Source organism: Polyodon spathula, chromosome 2 (assembly GCF_017654505.1).
Source record: "Polyodon spathula isolate WHYD16114869_AA chromosome 2, ASM1765450v1, whole genome shotgun sequence".
In the NCBI taxonomy this organism is placed as follows: Eukaryota; Metazoa; Chordata; class Actinopteri; order Acipenseriformes; family Polyodontidae; genus Polyodon; species Polyodon spathula.
Window position 1 is genome coordinate 53,784,752 of NC_054535.1, and position 18,080 is coordinate 53,802,831.

General features: G+C 41.1%; 1 protein-coding gene across 1 annotated transcript in view; it reads right to left on the bottom strand.

Annotated features, from left to right (window-relative positions):
• LOC121328107 (zeta-sarcoglycan-like) overlaps positions 1-18,080 on the bottom strand; it is a 154,902-nt gene that overhangs the window by 96,367 nt on the left and 40,455 nt on the right. The gene's annotated exons all lie outside the window — the stretch shown is intronic.

Here is an 18,080-nt window from a genome sequence, read left to right on the forward strand (position 1 = left end):
CTGTCCCAAGGTGGGGTATCAGACACTACATTTGCATCCTGAGGTGCCACAGAGTGTAGTACAGATGCTCCAAACAATGGAGCAGAGGAATCCAGCATGTTTAATCTGTAAAACCTCATAAAGATATGCGGTGTAGCCCAACTGGCTGCCGTGCAAATATCAGACACTTTCACCCCTCTAAAGAGGGCCCAGGACGTTGCCATACCCCTAGTGGAATGTGCCTTCAACTGCCCTGGCGGTGGAAGGCCTGCAGACTCATAGCTAATGTAATAGCATCCACTATGCAGTGGGAAAGGCATTGTTTTGACAACGGCTGACCCAACTTCTTAGAACCATGGCATATGAACAGTTGTTCTGTTTGCCTCACGGTCTTTGTACGGTCAATATAACACCTCAATGCCCGCACAGGGCAGAGCATGTGTAACCGTTGTTCCTCTGGAGAGGAAAAGGGAGGAGGATGGAACGCCATCAACTCGACCGGTTGGTTCATATGGAACGGAGATATAACCTTTGGCAGAAAGGCTGGATGTATGCATGGAGACCTTAGAACCGTCTTAGAAGCGGATACATGAAGGGTGCACTGACAGTGCATATAATTCATTGACGCGTTTTGCTGACGCTACCGACAGCAAAAACACGTTTTTTATAGACATGAGCTTCATATCCACTGAGTGGAGAAGCTCAAACGATGCCTTGGCCAGGGCTTCTAGCACCACGTCAAGGCTCCATGACGGTAAGTTGGTCACTCTTGGAGGTTGCAAGTGTCTTGCGCCTTTAAGGAACTGAGATGCGAAAAAATGGCAACCTGGTGATAATCTGTCAGTGCGTACATGGCAGGCTGATATGGTGGCTAAATACACTTTAAGCGTAGAGGGAGATTTCCCTTCATCTAACAGTTTCTGCAGAAACTGTAATATTACTGCCATAGGACAAGATATTGGGTTAGGGCCCCCAGCCAGACACCAATCTTGGAACAACTGCCATTTATACGTGTACTGCGACCTGGCAGAGGGCGCTCTGGCACGAAAGCCCTAAGGCTGAGAGGCGCTCCCGCTCAGGGGTCAAGCCCATAGCTGCATGAGCTTGGGGCTCGGGTACCAAAGCCGACCTTTGGCCTGGGACAATAGGTCTGCTTGCAGGGGAAGCTCCCGCTGTTGACCATACAGTAACTGCACCACACTCGGGAACCATACTCTCCGAGGCCACCGAGGAGTGATCAAAATCACTGTCGCTCGCTCTACCCTGACCTTCTCTAAGAAGGTGGGGATCATCGGAGTTGGTGGAAAAGCATATAGGAGGACTGGCGGCCAATCGTGAGCCAGTGCGTCGACTCCTAGGGGGCTGTCGGGATCCCTCACCGAGAACCATAGGGGGCAGTGCGTGGTCTCTCGCGAAGCGAAAAGATCTACCTGCACTCTGCCTAACCATTCCCAGATGCGCTCTACCACCTGAGGGTGGGGACGCCATTCTCCTGCAAGAGGGCCTCCTCTAGATAGGAGGTCCGCTGCGTAATTGACTGTGCCCGGTAGGTGAACTTCGCGCAGAGAGGTCAAGCGCGGCTGTGCCCACGGGGGGGGTCTTACCACCCCGTGGTTGCGTCTGCTGTTGTTGGGAGTGCCTTGTGCCAGGGCTGTCCCTGGGCCCGCTTCGGCTGGAACCGTTTGCTTGGCCACATCTTGGCCATTTGCTGTGACGCCTCTCGTGCTTTGATGGAGCGTTGTAGCATCTCTGTCCTGGAGTGATTGGAGCGTCCAGCAAGGGGGCCTTGTCAGGCTCCTGCACTCTCGCCTGTGAGAGCCAGAGCTGTCTTCTGACCACCACCATTGAAGCAATGCTCCTGCCCTGAGCCCGCGCGTTGAGCTGGGCTAACCTTACCAGCAGCTGGCTGACCGTGTCTAGCTCGCTTCTGAGGGCCTCAGAAGGGCGCTCTGGAAGGTCTCTAATTAGTACCGCCTGGCAGACTGTCAGTAGACTGGCTACGTTAGACAGTCTGACTGCCTCCGTAGCCACAGAATACCCTTTCTTTAGGTGTATCTCTGTGGTCCTGTACTGTTTATTAGGACACGCTGGTTCCTTAATAAGCCCAGACAGTGTCGGCGTTTTCACCAACGCGGCGAACGTAGCGTCCACCGGTGGAAAGGACGCTAGGCCAGCCTTGCTGGCCCCCTGCATAGTAAAGGCCAAAGCCTTGCGAGACGTCTCAGGAGCAGAGGCCGGAGCCCCCCAAGTAGACTGCACCTCTTTAACAAAGTCCGGGAATGCTGGGAGCATCCTGGACTGACGGGACTGGGCCGAAGGAGACTCAAACAGAGATCGCCATGGAAGCTCTGTCTGGGGCCAATCAATACCCAAGTGGCGGGTTGCTCTGTCAACCACAAACCACATAGGGTCGTCAGTGTCCATCGGCTCGGGCTCAGCGTCCTGGTCTGAGTGGTGGGAGGCTACCTCAGCCTCTACACTGTCCCCTTCCAGGATGTCAGAAGCATCTCTGGAGACGGCATCTATATCCCAGTCCTGCTGAGGCTGTATCGGAAGGGAAACGTCCGATAGAGGTTGTGGGGGGGCCACTGGTTGGCTGAAGACACATCCAGTGGGCAGCTCTGGGGCTCGAGGCACTGCAGTAGCCAGAGACATAAGCAGGGACTGCTGTCCCATCATGACCTCCATGAACTGAGTCATCTTGGAGGTTAATTCCGCCACCTCAGACTTGTCCGAGCGCCACCTGTCTCGACGAGGGGAACGAGAGCGTCCCCTACGACGACGTGACCTGGAGCGTGACCTAGACCCGATGAGGGTGTGCCCTAGAAGGGGAGGGGCTGCTAGCCGGAGCGCGTCTGGTGGGGGACCTCTGACCAGTTGAGATCTGGGATGCCGGGCTCGTGGAGAACTGCAGTCTCCCTGCTGGTGTTGCAGTAGACGACGACGGGGCTGAGACAGTGTGGGAAGATCCCGGTGAAGGGAGTGCCCACCCACTGACTTCTTGGCCCTTTGTCGAAGGGTGTGTGTCTGAAAGACAGCACAGAGACTGTAAAAAGCCCTATCCGCCAGCGCGGATGCATCGCAGCGCCGAGCACGTAGCGTCAAGGCGCCGAGCGTCGAGGACATGGCGTCGAAGAGCCGAGCTTCGAGCGTCGAGCAATGAAGCGCCGAGCGCGTAATGTCGAGGACATGGCGTTGAAGCGCCGAGCATCGAGCGCCGAGCAATGAAGCACCGAGCGCGTAATGTCGAGGCGCCGAGTGTTGACTGCGTGTCGTCGAAGCGCTGAGCGCGTAGCGTCGAAGCCCACCCCTTGAATTCTTGGCCCTTTGTCGAAGGCTGTGTGTCTGAAAGACAGCACAGAGACTGCAAAAAGCCCTATCCGCCAGCGCGGATGCGTCGCAGCGCAGATGCGTCGCAGCGCAGAGCACGTAGCGTCAAGGCGCCGAGCGTCGAGGACATGGCGTCGAAGCGCTGAGCATCGAGCGTCGAGCAATGAAGCGCCGAGCGCGTAATGTCTCGGCGCCGAGAGTTGACTGCGTGTGGTCGAAGCGCTGCGCGCGTATCGTCGAGGCGCCGAGCATCGAGCACGTGGTGTCGAAGCGCCGAGCGTCGAGCACGTGGCGTCGAAGTGCCGAGCGCGTAGCGTCCAGGCGCTGAGCGTTGAGCACGTGGCATCGATGCGCTGAGCGCGTAGCGTATAGCGTCGACGTCGAGCACTGAGTCCCAAGTGCGGAAGCGCTGCACCGAGCACGGAAGCGCTACACCGAGCGCCGAAGCACTGACACCTCGCAGAGCGAGTACCGAGCGTCGAGACGCTAGCACAAGACGCCTAAGCATCAGCTGACCCGTAGAGCGGAGAGGCTGGTGCTGGTACAGTGTTTTATTTGGTGTTAATACTTACCTAGGTGCTAATGGGAGTACGTGCTATGTGGTCATTTTCTTTTTGGTGAAAAAGGTTTTTTTTTTTTATTATTATTCTGGAACGCTGCAGTGAGTGCTTGGTGTACTGTAGAAGGGACTGTAGGGCAAGCCGTACAGCTACCACGCGGTGGGGAACACACAGCAGTGGAAGATTCTAGAGGGCTAAAAGCAGACGCCACAAACATACACACACACACACGGTCTAGTCACGCAAGACCGACTGCAATATACAATTATGACGTGCGTCAAAATATATATAAATCTGAAATAGAAATATATACAACCCAAAAACACACAATATAATAATAATATTTATAATAATATTATAAATAATAGAAGAAGACGGAGACCACGAGGTTAAACAAAAATGCGATGCTGAAGCAAAGCATGAAGGATATATATAAAGTAATATATAAAATATATAACACAATTATATAATCCAATAACCAATAATAAACGTACTGAAATAAACTCGGAGAAGGGGCCGAAACCAGCTTCTCAAGCCTAAGCTTTGTGAGTACAATCAGTACGAGCTCTAGTACCTACTGCTACCGATGCTGAAGACAAAAGAGGAAGAGAGTCTCTGCGCGCTTCGTATAGTAAGCTCCCAGGGGGGCGGGCTTACACGGTAGCTCGCACAGAGGCCTATTGGCAGCTTTGCTATAAAGTTCAGCCAATCCCTACTGCCTGACGGCAATGTCCCATACATTAATGGTTATTTTCGAATTGAAAGGGAACCACTATTCCCTGTTAAATAGTTTTATTATGTTTATTAAACCAAGTAAAAACTTTATGAGAAAATATATTAGTTCGATAAATCACACCTGCTTTTTCCTAAAATTATCTCTGTTGTTTTCTCCTCTGACATTTAAAAGATGCCAGGAGCTACTTGAAACGTTGGCAGTACTCAGATTCATCTTTTATTGACGTTCATTATACAGTAAGGTGTATTTTCCACGTCTCATAGATTTTATTTCCAATATTCATTAATTTTGATAACCCTGACTGAAACTCAATCAAACACATTCCAGGCACACACTTGCAGCTCAATCAAAAACTAGAGAAGTATGAGTATACGATAGGTTAAGAACTGTTGCTACTGTGAATCAAATTGGAAAAGGTTGTTTTTTTAACTTGTAAAAGAAAAGACAAGTGAATTATCTTGACAGCGATAAAGTTACATATAACAAAAATACAACACAAACTTATTTATTAAGGATTAGTCTGGAATGCTGCATTGCACATTGGGAACAGAGGTTCATTGCAACTTAGGAGTTTTTCTTCTGTCCTTCCACCCACTGGATGCAGCAAATTCAAGTCCAAGGATGACATGTGAATACAATTTCCATATCTACAGGAGCTGTCTTCCTCAAGGAATGAGGGTCTTTTGCTCCCATGTAGGAGGAAAAGTTAAGTTACTGTTTACCACCCAAAGTGGGCATACTGTACAATGATGAACCTGCGAGAGTGATTCGAAGATATCTGCTGTAATTAATCTGAATTTGCTCTGGTTAGTTTAGATGAAAATACATTAAAACATATTATTTGTAAAGCTCAACATTAATGGGGCTAATGTTAAAAATACTATACCCATTGCCCAAATAAAATTAAATTTTTTTTGTAAACAGTGGCTATGGCATCAAGAATTAATTCATTTCATGGTGTGCAGGTTATTGATTGTCGATGAAAAGGATTCTGGTTACGTCTACGAGTATCTACAGGCAAACTGAACACATTTACAGCACTTTTATGCAAAAACAGATCTTTCCTTAAAGTGCTCCTACAATATTTTCCATTTAAGCAAAATGATTACAATATACGTACCAGGTGCTCCAGGAATATCTTGCATTTAAATATTACCTAATCTTATGAATTGTTAACATAACTTTCCATTCCCCTTCCTCTGAACTTAAAGAAAACACAATATAAATACTTCAATTTCTTCATTCCTGGTGTTAAAAAAATATATGCTTGCAAAACTAACAAAACATAGAAATAAAAAAATAATCAAACTCTATATATCAATTATATTGTAATGGAAATGTAACCACAAATTGTAATTATCTAATTATGTTGCAATAATAAGGGGGTACTGTATTAAATGTTATATAGTTTATCCATTAAGTATTGTCATTTAGATTTTTTTCCCCCTTGCAATTAACAATAAATACTGTGTAAATATTGATGACAAGTTAATATAGTGTAAGCTCTTAACATTTGCAATGTATGGCTGCAGGGCATTTAGGGTTGAATAAGAGGAAATGTCAACTGCTTAAAACTATTGACTGTTTTTTAAGCATTTTCACTTATTTTAAATGGTAATAGTGCCAGTTCTTCATATTCTGTCTTGTCAGATCTGGTACAAGTTGAGCATTTCTGCCAGAAGTTCTGCAAACTTGTATTTATCTTAAACATTTTCACGAGTTAGTGACCTCCATTTTCAATCGAAAAGATATCTGAGCAGGAGCAATAAGTGGTACAAAATCCTAAGTGGATTGCAAAAATGTATGAGAGCAATACATAATGCATACAGCCTTTACCAAAGGCAAAATATATAACAACAGGCAGAGGAATTCCACTTTACCACACACTCCTCTATTGACACTGTATTAAAGTCAATGGGGGATATTGTTCATTAACAGTTAAACATCTGCTAGTGAATTGCCCCTTGGATAATTGATTAGTTTGTTTTGCAATCGACACTCCTGATATTTAATTAATATTAGAAAATGATTTAGTGTCTTCAGCCAATCAGCTTCCAGCTATAGCTGGCATTAATACAGAGTACATGCCAGCTGGAAGGTCATTGCATTGGACAATTTGTCCAAATGAATTTTATTATCCACCAAAACCACCCAATCAATACCTTTCATCAACGAAAGCAACCAATCCTCTACCTGCAACTGCCGATTGAGCCAATCACAGCCTGTCAACAACAACAAACTGAGACAGGGACAGTTCAGTAATATTGCTCCATTCAGATATCAGGCACTAGTTTGATAAGTAAAATATTTTTTGTTTGATAAAGTATTTTTTTTTTTTTTTAATTATGTGTGTGATCCTGTGGCAGAGTGGAAGCCCTGATGATGTAATGTGTGGAATAATGGGTTGGCAGGGAGGGGATTAAATTCCTCCCTGCCAGCACTCGTGGGAATATGACTGGGGCCATAATGGAATAATTGATGATTAATTAGGCTCCAACCACAGGTGTATAAAAAGGGAAAATCAGTGGTGTTAACATTGGTGTTGGAGTGTTAGAGATGTGTGCTGTGCTATGCTGTGTTTTGTTTTGTTTGTGTGCATTGTCTAATCCTTTTATTTTGGGCCTTGTGTCTGTTTATTTGTTTGTTTGTTAGTGTGTTTTCATTTTCTATTTGGTAATAAAAGTGCACAATATTAACTACAGCTTCTTGTGTTTGAGTCGCTCTATGACTCTACCCTCACAGATCGTTTGTGAACATTTTTGGGACTATTTTCCTAAAACCTCTCTCAGCGGAAAGGTACCCAAGAAAACATTAAAAGTTCAAGGGAAATAGCAATAGTGCCCTCTGGATGAAGGCTCTACCGTGTGTTAGTTGGCCTTGACTTTTGTTATTACTTAAATAATGTTATATGACCATTGATAGAGGGCTAACAGTGGGGAAATGTCTGGTGCTTGTTTGTATAAAACAAATTAATAACATAGGGACATTCTGGAGAACAGATTGCTGTTCAAAATCCAAACTTACCTAAATTTCACAATGTTATCCCATCAACATGGTCCTATAGGTACCATCGTATCCATCGTATCATTTTTTTTTTTTTTTTTTTAAGTAGAAAACTGGGTCAGTGTGCTCAGCAAGTTAATAGCAGAGTAATGTATTAGGTTGAGTTAGCGCCATTCAAAAATACAATTAACATTCTTATGACTGGAGTCTAATAGCTGATCTATTTTTTGAATCTGTCTTTTTGTACATTTAACATGTTTTCAGATGATAATATAAATAAAGTAATGAGTTGTTACGATCTGCAGTAAATACACCCAATCTTTAATTTTTTTAACTATTATTGTGTTATTATATACTGCACTGCAACTCATTGTTGCGAAACAGAACATTGGGGAGGTAGGGACTGCGGCTCTCCCTGAATCATGTACATCGAGTTCAGCTCAACAGAATCCTAATCTGGCCAATATGTTTTCTAATTTAGGAGTCTTGTTAACGGAAGCAATTACAATTTTGAAACAACTTAAACCCCATGAGGACGATGATTTAAGAAAGGGGAAGTGTTATTATCGAAAGTTTGTGAATGGGTTTGCAAAAATTGCAGCCTCCCCCCATGGGCCAATTAAGATGGGTAAGAAACGGAACTGTCCTAAGTTAATTAGAACAGCTTTCGAACAGCTGAAGACTAAATAGATTCCTGCCCCTGTGTTAGACTATGGTGATTTCTCCAAGTCCTTCTTCTTAAATGTTGATGCCAGTCAGGGCCTGGGTGCCATTCATTTGCCAAGATGACAACGGTCACAGAAGACCCATTGAATATGCTAGTCGTGGCTTAACCCTTTGCAGCCGGCCCAATCGGTGACCCAAAATAAATAGAACACATTTTACGGAAGATGTTGATGGGATGCCAGAAGGAGAAAATCATCTCCTAGATGACAAACTTTGTCACACAGATTTTAGTGAAGAACCTTTAGAAGATGAGCTAGTGACAATTCTAGTTCCACAATCAATCACAGCCAGCACAAGGTAAATAATAATAATAATAATAATAATAATAATAATAATAATAATAATAATAATAATAATAAATAATAAATAATAATAATAATAATAATAATAATAATAATAATATTCTTGTTTAGTTTTCAATATAAACTTGCTATGTAATAAATTGTATAATTGTTAGTGTAGGATGCAATACATTTACAGTAATGTATCATTAAACTTATATTTATTTATTTATTTATTGGTCCTCTCCAACTTATGAATTTGGTCCAATGTAGTATACTACTTGTATAGGTAGTAATTACTTATTATTTAGTATTTGTGTGAACTATTTTTCTTACAGTACTATCAGTGCGTGTACACACACACACACACGTTTGTATTCCTATACTTGTGGGGACTTCTCATTGACTCTCACTATATTTTTATTTACTATTTCTAACTCCAGTCAGACAAAATGCCACACAGGGTGAAAGTTGACAACAAACTAAATATTTCAGCACTTTATTTTTTATTTTTTAAAGACATATTTAGTTCTTAAAAAGGTGTTTTACAAAGTGGGGATGTCCCCACAATGTCGTTTTTTCAGGAGTTAATGTCTTTGTGGGGACATTTTCTCAAATTTTGTCCCCACATTGATAGTAATAACTCCCCCCCATACACACCCATGCACACACTACAAAACAAGCATAGCATTTATCAGATGTGTTCATATTTCCAACCAGTTACCATTTTCACTGTGTGATTTGTGACTGTTTTTTCAATGCAAATTATATACTACATGTACAGTACTGTGCAAAAGTTTTAGGCAGGTGTGAAAAAATGCTGTAAAGTAAGAATGCTTTCAAAAATAGATATGTTAATAGTTTATATTTATCAATTAACAAAATGCAAAGTGAGTGAACAGAAGAAAAATCTACATCAAATCAATATTTGGTGTGACCACCCTTTGCCTTCAAAACAGCATCAATTCTTCTAGGTACCCTTGCACACAGTTTTTGAAGGAACTGGGCAGGTAGGTTGGCCCTAACATCTTGGAGAACTAACCACAGTTCTTCTGTGGATTTAGGCAGCCTCAGTTGCTTCTCTCTCTTCATATAATCCCAGACAGACTCGATGATGTTGAGATCAGGGCTCTGTGGGGGCCATACGATCACTTCCAGGACTCCTTGTTCTTCTTTACGCTGAATATAGTTCTTAATGACTTTCGCTGTATGTTTGGGGTCATTGTCATGCTGCAGAATAAATTTGGGGCCAATCAGATGCCTCCCTGATGGTATTGTATGATGGATAAGTATCTGCCTGTACTTCTCAGCATTGAGGAGACCATTAATTCTGAGCAAATCCCCAACTCCATTTGCAGAAATGCAGCCCCAAACTTGCAAGGAACCTCCACCATGCTTCACTGTTGCCTGCAGACACTCATTCGTGTACCATTTTCGTGCATAGTTGAGTCGCTTGGCCTTTGGCCGCAAGTCCTCCACGAAGGCCACTTCTGACTTCTCCGGACAGTAAATGGGTGTACCAGGGAACCTCGCCCCCACCCCTTCACCATGCTTCACTGTTGCCTGCAGATAGTCATTTGTGTACCACTCTCCAGCCCTTTCGCGAACAAACTGCCTTCTGCTACAGCTAAATATTTCAAATTTTGACTCATCAGTCCAGAGCACCTGCTGCCATTTTTCTGCACCCCAGTTCCTGTGTTTTCGTGCATAGTTGAGTCGCTTGGCCTTGTTTCCACGTCAGAGGTATGGCTTTTTGGCCACAAGTCTTCCATGAAGGCCACTTCTGAGCAGACTTCTCCGGACAGTAGATGGGTGTACCAGGGTCCCACTGTTTTCTGCCAATTTTGAGCTGATGGCATTGTTGGACATCTTCAAGTAAGCATGATGTGTCTTTCATCTGCTGCAGTTTCCTTAGCCAACCACTGTGTCTGAGGTCCTCAACATTGCTCATTTCTTTGTGCTTCTTCAAAAGAGCTTGGACAGCACATCTGGAAACCCCTGTCTGCCTTGAAATTTCTGCCTGGGAGAGACCTTGCTGATGCAGTATAACTACCTTGTGTCTTGTTGCTGTGCTCCGTCTTGCCATGGTGTATGACTTTTGACAGTAAACTGTCTTCAGCAACCTCACCTTGTTACTGAGTTTTGCTATTCCTCACCCAGTTTTATTCCTCCTACACAGCTGTTTCTGTTTCAGTTAGTGATTGTGTTTCAACCTGCATATTGAATTGATGATCATTAGCACCTGTTTGGTATAATTGTTTAATCATACACCTGACTATATGCCTACAAAATCCCTGACTTTGTGCAAGTGTACCTAAAAGAATTGATGCTGTTTTGAAGGCAAAGGGTGGTCACACCAAATATGGATTTGATGTAGATTTTTCTTCTGTTCACTTACTTTGCATTTTGTTAATTGATAAATATAAACTATTAACATTTCTATTTTTGAAAGCATTCTTACTTTACAGCATTTTTTCACACCTGCCTAAAACTTTTGCACAGTACTGTATATGTAGTATATAATTTGCATTGAAAAAACAATCAAAATCACACAGTGAAAATGGTAACTGGTTGGAAATATGAACACATCTGATAAATGCTTTTGTAGTGTGTGCATGGGTATGTATACACCCCCCCCCCCCCCCCCCCAACACAACAATAATGGGGACAAAATTTAAGAAATCTATATATATATGTGTGTGTGTGTGTTCTTAAGTATATATATATATATATATATATATATATAGCTAATATAGATAGATATATTCCATATAGATAATATAATTATTATATTTATTATTATTATTATTATTATTATTATTATTATTATTATTATTATTATTTATTATTATCTCTATGCATTTAGTTACCTGGCTAATAATAATAAGATTGCCTTGTTCATTTTATTACCTTTTATCTAGACCTTGGAAACTATGTTCTGTGGAATGCACTGTGCAAATATGTTTCCATGCTGTATGGGTTTGCATGCTCCTTGTTTAGGGAAGTGCTATGAGGAGTGGGGGGTTTGTCTGTTTCATTGTCTATCTCCTACTATTTTCCTTATTTTTTACTTTATTTTATCTTCCTATTGCACTGTGGGGGATTGCTAGATGTGAGAGGGGAGATGCCCCCATGTTTTCTTAACATTTTATTCTAGCCAATTGTCAGCGTGAATATCATCTTTCTCAATCTCCTAAACAACCATGGCTCACGCCAACTTAAGGGGGAGACCTGGAGAGCGTTTAGTTAAATTTGCCAGCTGGAATGTGAAGGGCCTTAACCACCCTGTTAAACGCAATAAGGTGTTGTCTCACCTTAGGCAGTTAGTAGTTATCTACGTCAGATGCTAAAATCAGGGAAGCCGCTATCTTAGTACACACGTCCGTACCTTTTGTTGCAATTAAAGTAATGGCAGACTCAAATGGCCTCTCTGTCATTGTCACAGGCAAAGTCTATAGCACCTCACTGAATTCCCACATTTTGATCATAGGTGGGGACTTTAATTGTTGTCTAAATCCCACTCTTGATTGCTCCTCCACAAAATCTATTGCTCCCTCAAAATCCACCCTTGCTATTCAGTCCTTCCTTGATAATTGTGCAATTTCTGACCCCTGGCGTTTCTTTAACCCTACAGCCCGAGAGTATTCTTTTTTTTCACATGTCCACCATTCATTCTCCCACATTGATTTTTTTTTTAGATAATAAACTTCTCCCTTCTGTTCACTTCCGTTCTTATGATAGCATTGTGATCTCTGACCGTGCGCCTCTGGTTATGGAACTAGCGTTTCAAGATCAGGCAGACTCCCGCCCTCCTTGGCTACTTTCTGATCAAAATTTTGTAGAATTCATTTCTTCACAAATAGATTTTTTCATTAGCACACCTGATCTCTCCACCTCCACCCTGTGGGAAGCTTTGAAAGCCTACCTACAAGGACAGATTATATCCTATGCTGCCCATGAAAAGAAAAAACGAACAAAAAGATTGTCAGAATTAACAACCCTTCTTTCACAATTAGACAACCTTTATGCAGACTCACCCTCTCCTGCTTTATATAAAGAGAGACTTACATAGCAGACAGAATTTATTTTATTATCTACCAATCAGGCAGAAGAGATGTTGCACAAATCATGGCTTGCTTTATATGAGCATTGAGACAAAGCTAGTAAAGTTCTAGCCCACCAACTCCGGCAGTCAGCAGCTTCAACTTTAATTACGGAGCTCCAAACACCAGTAGGCTCAACTGTAGACCAGAAGGAAATAAATGACCAATTTAAAGATTTCTACTCCTCCCTTTATAGATCTGAATCCCACTCTGACATGTCATTAATAGACTTTGTTTTTCAAAACCTTGATATTCCCAACATTGACATTCAATCTAAAACCATGCTGGAGGAGCCCTTTACATTAGAGGAGGTAACTCAGGCTATTAGGACCATGCAGAGTGGAAAGTGTCCTGGGCCTGATGGTTTCCCTATAGAGTTATATAAAAAAAAAAAATCCCAAAAAATCAGCCCTCTGCTGATTTCCTTGTTTTCAGAATAATTTACATTATCGTCCCTTCCCCAAACTGTTTGTGAGGCATCCATATCCTTGATACTGAAAAAAGATAAAGACCCTCTTGAGTGCGGGTCACACCGTCCTATTTCCCTCCTTAACACAGATGTAAAGATCCTGGCTAAAATTTTGTCTGGAATCAGTTTTGCCTTCTATTATTTCTCCAGACCAAACCAGATTCATAAAAAATAGGCATTCATTTTTTAATCTCAGGCGCTTGTTTAACATTATGTATAGTCCTTCGACCTCCCACTTCCCAGAGGCACTCGTCTCTCTTGATGCAGAGAAAGCTTTCGATCGTGTTGAGTGGGACTATCTCTTTGAAACCTTGCGCAGATTTGGCTTTGGTGACAATTTTATTTCCTGGGTTAGATTGCTATATTGATCCCCTCTTGCCTCTGTTCATACAAATAACACTTATTCTAAGTCTTTCCCACTCCAGCGTGGAACTAGGCAGGGCTGTCCTCTTTCTGCCCTCCTTTTGGCAGTTGCTATTGAGCCACTTGCAATAGCTCTTTGGAGTAATCAACATCTAAGAGGGATATTTAGAGGAGGACAAGAGCAGCAGGTCTCTTTGTATGCTGATGACCTACTTCTTTATATATCTGACCCTGCTGCTTCTCTCCCCGATGGCCTTTCCATTTTAGAACAATTTGGTATAATCTCTGGATACAAGTTAAATCTACATAAGAGCGAATTATTTCCAATTAATGCAGCTGCTCGTTAGTATCCACTAAATACCTTCCCCTTTAAGATTACATATGATCATTTTACCTATTTGGGCATTTGTGTTACAAGGAAATGTACTAATCTTTATAAATCTAATTTTACTCCTTTTTTAGCAAGCACTGAACAAGATTTTAAACGCTGGTCTTTATTTCCATTATCACTTGCTGGTCGTGTCAATTCTGTTAAAATGAATATGCTTCCTAAATCTCTTTCAGTGCATTCCGGTCTTTATTCCTAATTCATTTTTTTCATAAGCTTGATCAAATCATTTCAGCCTTTATTTGGAATAAAAAAGTTCCACGCAAGACAAGGCCTTCCATATTTGGCATAACCATGGTATTAATTCCATCAAAGATTTGTATTTTGAGGGCACTTTTGCATCATTTCAACAGCTTTCTCATAAATTTGACCTCCCTTAAACTCATTTCTTTTGCTACTTACAAGTACGTGACTTTGTACGTAACAGGGTGCCCCAGTTTCCCACATTACCTCCAAATTCCCCAACTGACTCAATTCTTAATTTGACTCCAATTTCTAAGGGCTTAATATCCCAAATCTATTCAAAAATGTTTGCCTTACATTACCCGTCACTGTCCACCTTAAAAATACTCTGGGAATAAGATTTAGGACAAGCTATTGCAGATGAGGACTGGGAGGCAATGCGGTTCCGCATACTCTCCTCTTCTGTTTGTGCAAAGCATGGGCTAATACAATTTAAAAATTTTCATCGTATCCATTTGACTAAACTCAAACTTACCAAGATTTACCCTCAAACTGACTCAACACGTTACAGGTGTAAACAAGCCCCTGCTACACTTTTACATATGTTTTGGTCCTGTCCCCAGCTAAACTCTTACTGGTCCTCTATTTTTGACACTATTTCACAAATTTTGCAGCTGCACATTGACCCCATATCGCTTTCTGCTTTATTTGGTGTGGTACCCAGCACTATTTGTTTGCCCAAAGCAAAATCAGACATCGTGGCATTCGTAACTCTCCTGGCTAGACGTTTAATTTTGCTAAATTGGAAGCGAGTTTCCGCGCCCTCTCACATTTGCTGGATTAGAGATGTGTTGCATTTTCTCAAGCTGGAAAAAATTAAGTTTACTCTTCGTGGCTCCACTGATAAATTTTATACAGCATGGCTGCCTTTCTTATCTTATTTTGATTGCCTCCAGCTCCCATCCCTTTCTTGATGCTCCTGTTTTGGTTGGCTGATGACTTCTCTGCTTCGCAAATTGAAGACCTACTGTTTCCCCCTGCTGTTCTTTTCTGATTTATACCTCTTTCCTTTCTCTCTCCCCTCTTTTCGCTTACAGCGATTTGCTGATTTCTGTAATTGATTGTAAAATATCTCTCGTTATTATAAAACCAATAAACAGAATTTAAAAAAAGAGTGTGGCATGGCTAATAAAAGCTGTCAATTCTGTCAGGCTGGGAAAGGGTTAACACAGGTGGTTTAGCAAAAGCCCCGGTATTAAAGGGTAGTCCAAGCTGTACAGGCAAGATGATAGCTGTTTGGCGATTACAGAAGGCTGAAGCATTGCGGGAGGTGAGTAGCAAGTGTGTTCTATTTTATTGTTTGGTTTGAAAACTTGCTTATATATTTATGAATTCGTTTTGGTTTAAAGTGTAGGGAAGTAGAGATACACAGGCTTTCTAGATATATTGCTGTGGTCAAGGGGGTAAGAAGAATAGCTCATTATCATTCTTTTGTTTTGTATTAAACCACCTACTTACCATTGTTTACTTTCCCTCTTAATGCCTGCTGTAATCATATGGTGCTATATGTGGAGAAGTGTACACAGAGTAGTTACCTTGTGCTTGGGGTAGCTTACAGGATTCCCTGAGGATACTTTGTGCTGTTTCATTACTTTTTAAAATATTAAGCTGCTATGTTTTAGCTGCATATATATTTGAAAAAGAGAAAGAGCAGTACAATAAATCTGCATTTATGTGAACAAGGCGGTCAGTTTTGTAATTCCATTATTTTTCCTTGTTTTGCACATTAGATTTGTCACTATTTTAATTCATATGAAGGATTTTAATGTGCTAAAGTGATTTTAATTCATGTTAGTAATTTTATTTTGCATGTCATCTTTATTTTGAATTGATAATTACTTGAACTGCAAATTATTTTTGCTTGTATTGAATTTGTATGTTGTTGCACTAAGTGTTGATTATATTTGTTATATATTTTTAGCAGTGTTATTTACTTTGAAGCTTTGCACTATACAGAAAGAAACGGTTACAACTATATCCAGCTTGTCGCATAACTTGATGATAGATGCCATAAAATAATAATTTCAAAGATTACAAAAACCTTAGTTTTTCTAAATAAATAATTGATTTTACTTAAATATGTCCCTGATGTATTCCTTCTGGCAGTAAAAGTACAAATAAAGGGTAACCTATACTACATATTGTTATTTTAGCAGCTTCAGTTGCTACGGCGTCAGTGAATCGAAGAGAAAAAAAACATCCCAGTTTTTCACTCTGCAAATGTGGTAACCCTAAATTACATGGACAGTACTAGAAACTAAAGCTGTATTAGAATTTGGACAGACACCAAAAAAAACAAAAAAAAAAAACAAACTGGACAAAACTCACAAAAATAGTCAAATGTATTCACTTTGTTTAATGCCTACTACGGTATGAGAACAGAGCAGTATTGCGCAACAGAATTATATTTTCCAACTACAGGCTTTCAACAAATGCGTTAATTAAATTAGCATAGTCCTCCCCTTGTTCCCATGCTTTCTTCCACAGCAATATGTAATCTAAAACATACTATTAAAAACTGAAGCAATAATTCAATAGCTGCCTGTGGCAGAGCAAAGCTCTGCCCTTTTTAAATTGGCAGGGATGGGGTTAATTTCCCCTACCTGCCTGGGTTTATTATGTTCAGGTGGCTGGGGTTGATTAGTTGATTAGTTTAATTAATGATCAATCAGCGCCCAGCCACCTGACATAAAAGGAGGCCTCTGCTTCCCATTAAGAGGGGGAGATGAGGAAGTAGGTTGGTGTTTTTTTTGCTAAATACAGTGAAGGCATTGCCCAGCCTGGAAACCTTTATTTTTGTAAGTTTTGTTTTTGCTTTATTTGTGTTTGAATATCTGTTCTTTTGCCCTTGTGCACTTTATTTTGTGTTATTTATAATAAAATTAGTATTTTTTTTTTTAACTGCAGACTGTCTCTGGGCCTCTATCCACTCACTAGCCTGCCACACTGTCATCTTTCAGGATACCTTGCAGGATACTGTAAACATCCAGTTCACAGACAATTTAACCACCTAGCTACTTATCCTGTGATTTCCACATGGAGAGCAAGCGAGTTCAGATTTGTCACTCCCATGAGATTAGCGTGCAGGGAGTTATATGTGCATCTGCAAAGTTTACCACATCTTTTAAATGTGTTGCACTTCATCCCCAGACTGTATATATGCCACAATAGTTGGAAGTTTTATTTTTCGCTGGCAGATGGCAGCAGTCCCTAAGAAATGTGCTTGACAGACCAGCTCATCCATATAAACACAGCTGGATGGCCGTATTCGCGAGTAGAAAATGGATGCTTACTACAGAGAATGAGATGCGGGTGTTTGTTTCTTTGGTGATGTTATAAGGGGTTGTAAGGAAATAATTTTTTCTGCTGATGAAGTACACTTCACATATAATAACGCATAACAGCGATACACACCAGTACCCGAAACTGAAAGTAGAAAGTGAGTTTACCACATCAATGACATGGTGTGTTGATGGTAAACTTACTTTATAATAACCCTGTATATGATATGATAAAATGTGATATGACTGCACAATGACTATTTGAGCACTGTTATTATAATTCTGCAATTAACCAATGTTATTTATACTTATATAATGCTGCCAATGGGAAAAAAAGTATGTTATGCTGTGATTTATATTGTTATAATGCTACAATTGTAATCAAATTGTTATTTTGTTATTTAAGTTCTACTGAAATAATATATTTTCTTTTTTTCATAATAACAATAAAAGCATGTCTATTTTTTTTTTTAAATAAAGCCAAGTCTCTTTTTTTATACTGTCCAAATTGCTTATTTAAGGGCTAAGAACCCAATTTTTTATGTGGAAATTGACAAAATAAATAGGTGGGTAAACTAAGCGAGTGCACTTGCAAACTGCATTGTGAACACAAAAGAA